Genomic DNA, 2,099 nt, shown 5'->3' with positions numbered 1-2,099 from the left:
GGAAAGCGCTGCATGCCGAGGGCTGCTCCTCGGGAGACTGTGGTTCCTCTGCCCAGCCTGTGAGCACATCCAAAGACCGCTCACTGTTGCCGAGAACCCCCTCCTGCCCCGGAGCCTCACCTCCACCCTCAGCCTCACCTTCTTCTCCCAGACTGTGCGCTCTCGAAGGGCAAGGACACTAGTGTGTCCCCAAAACTGCTGTGTGTGAGGCAGATGGAATTTCTCTCATCTTTTCCCCCCTCCTTTCCTGCCAGCCATTGTATCATACAGAAGGGATAAAGTAGGTACGAGGCAAGGTGTCATTCCCACAAAGTGGAAATTCTGGGTATTTTCTTTATCACCATTGAGCACGTGCACTCACGAGAGAGAGAGAGAGAGAGCATCTCCCAATGGAGTGTGGTCATGCCACAAGCCTGTTTCCTCTCTCTCTAGTCTGTCAAGATTTGCATGCACATACACGTGCACTGTGTGTTTTTTAAGCTGCCAGGGCTGGATTCCGACTGCCGTCAGCCATGTGGGACCCGGCTCTCTGTGGACAGTGCTTACCTGCTGTGCCACGGGCCAGCCCGTGTTCCCAGCAGACAGCAGTGTGGTCTGTGCTACTACAGCAACAGTATCAAACACACAGCTTTCCCTGAAGGCGTGTGGGAGGGACGTCTTACTCAAGTTGGGGTTCAGGAAAGAGGACCCCCTCAAGGCTAGAGTGACAGACAGGGGGAGGGGAATGAGGATTCTCTTAGTCCACCCTGAGCCTCCATAGGCCCTGGTGCAGGGCTATGTCCCCTCACTCCCAGAACCAGTCATCCCCAAACTCAGTCCCAGCAAACTTCCCCCAGGGTAAAGGAGGCTGCCAGTTCTGGGGGTGGGGGATTCAGGCTGTCCAAAGAGCAGAGCTGGGGGACGTCCTGTTACACACCACAAGGATGTCAAGCAGCACAGTGGGAAGGGCCTCTATACAGGGCAAGTCCTAGGAGGCCTGGGGTCCCGCGGCTGATCTGGGCCCTGCAGACCGCACTGTGACTGCAGCGTGTCATCGGTCCTCTGGGGACAGTTCCTTTTGGGCCTCCTCCACCCGCCTGCTACTTCCGAGCCTGAGCTCTTCCCAGCCCTGGAGCTGGTGCCTCATGGACACTCACCCACTCACAGAGAGATAGGGTGGGGATAGCAATGCTGTGGCCAGGGAGGAAAGCCCCGGGAGGGGTGTTGGCGGTGGAGACCCCTTTGAGTCAAGGGCAGAGCATGTGTTTGGCCGGAAGTCTTGATTCAGAACTTGGAATCGGGCTTTTCTGCTAATCTGGTGCTTTTCCTCTGACTGCACAATAATATTGTCTTGGTTGCTAAGAAACCCTTTGTAATTGGCCCTGAGTGGAGTGGCTATAGTAGGATAATATACCATGCAGATGTCAGGGCAGCACCGTGCCTGAGTGGCCACCAAGCCTTCACATGACAGCATGCCGTCACACAAGTGTCTCCCAGGTTCGCCTCGCACGGCAGCGGCATGGATTGCTGATTGCAGGAGCAAGGTGTCCCCAGGCCGTGGTGTGGCCCGGCAGCACGCTCTCGGTGCTCAGAGCCCAGCCCGGCGTTGGTTTCTAGGCTGATACTTCGTGGGCTATTGGTCTGAGTGAAGCACTCTCCTCATGATAGGTCATTATAATGGTGCATTAGTTCGATGCAGGGTAATGAAATACTGTCACCTCAATGGGCCCGCCGCCTCCTACAGCCCTTACCTCCTAACTCCTGCCCCGCCAGGCACCCTCCGCTTCTTCCGTAGCTCAGAGCAAGTGCCTGATTGAAGACCTTTTTGGAGCAAAGACTTCAGTGTCATTTAAAAAGCTAAGATTCAAGTTTAATGCCCCTCATAGTAATTGCTTTCTGTTTTGTTTTTCACAGCTGAGAGATACTGTTTGGCCAGATCTCTTGGGGGACGTGAGAGAAGCAGGCAAATAATCACAACCCTGAGTGCCCCGATACAATGCACGCGTTCTTCTACTTCAGGGACAGAAGGAGGTTCAGCGTTGTTCGTTAGGCAATTTTCTCGCACCGGATGCAGAGGGTTGCGAGACGGGGTTCATCGCCATTTCCCGAGAATCAGGCAG

The 2,099-nt window shown here is 55.0% G+C and overlaps 1 long non-coding RNA gene across 4 annotated transcripts in view; it reads right to left on the bottom strand.

Moving 5' to 3' along the window:
* The window catches only part of LOC114009640 (uncharacterized), a 29,788-nt gene extending 28,535 nt beyond the window's left edge, over positions 1 to 1,253 (bottom strand). For all 4 annotated transcript variants that reach the window (XR_003551029.1, XR_003551031.1, XR_003551030.1 and 1 more), the window contains exons 1-2: positions 1,137 to 1,253; positions 547 to 698 (exon numbers count right to left, since the gene is read on the bottom strand). This is a non-coding gene — a long non-coding RNA (uncharacterized LOC114009640). The remainder of the gene's footprint in view (positions 1 to 546; positions 699 to 1,136) is intronic.
* Positions 1,254 to 2,099: the final 846 nt, after the last annotated feature.

Source organism: Tupaia chinensis, unplaced genomic scaffold (assembly GCF_000334495.1).
Source record: "Tupaia chinensis unplaced genomic scaffold, TupChi_1.0 Scaffold000578_2, whole genome shotgun sequence".
NCBI lineage: Eukaryota > Metazoa > Chordata > Mammalia > Scandentia > Tupaiidae > Tupaia > Tupaia belangeri.
The sequence above is the reverse complement of the archived record's forward strand: the minus strand, read 5'-3'. Positions and strand labels throughout refer to the sequence as shown.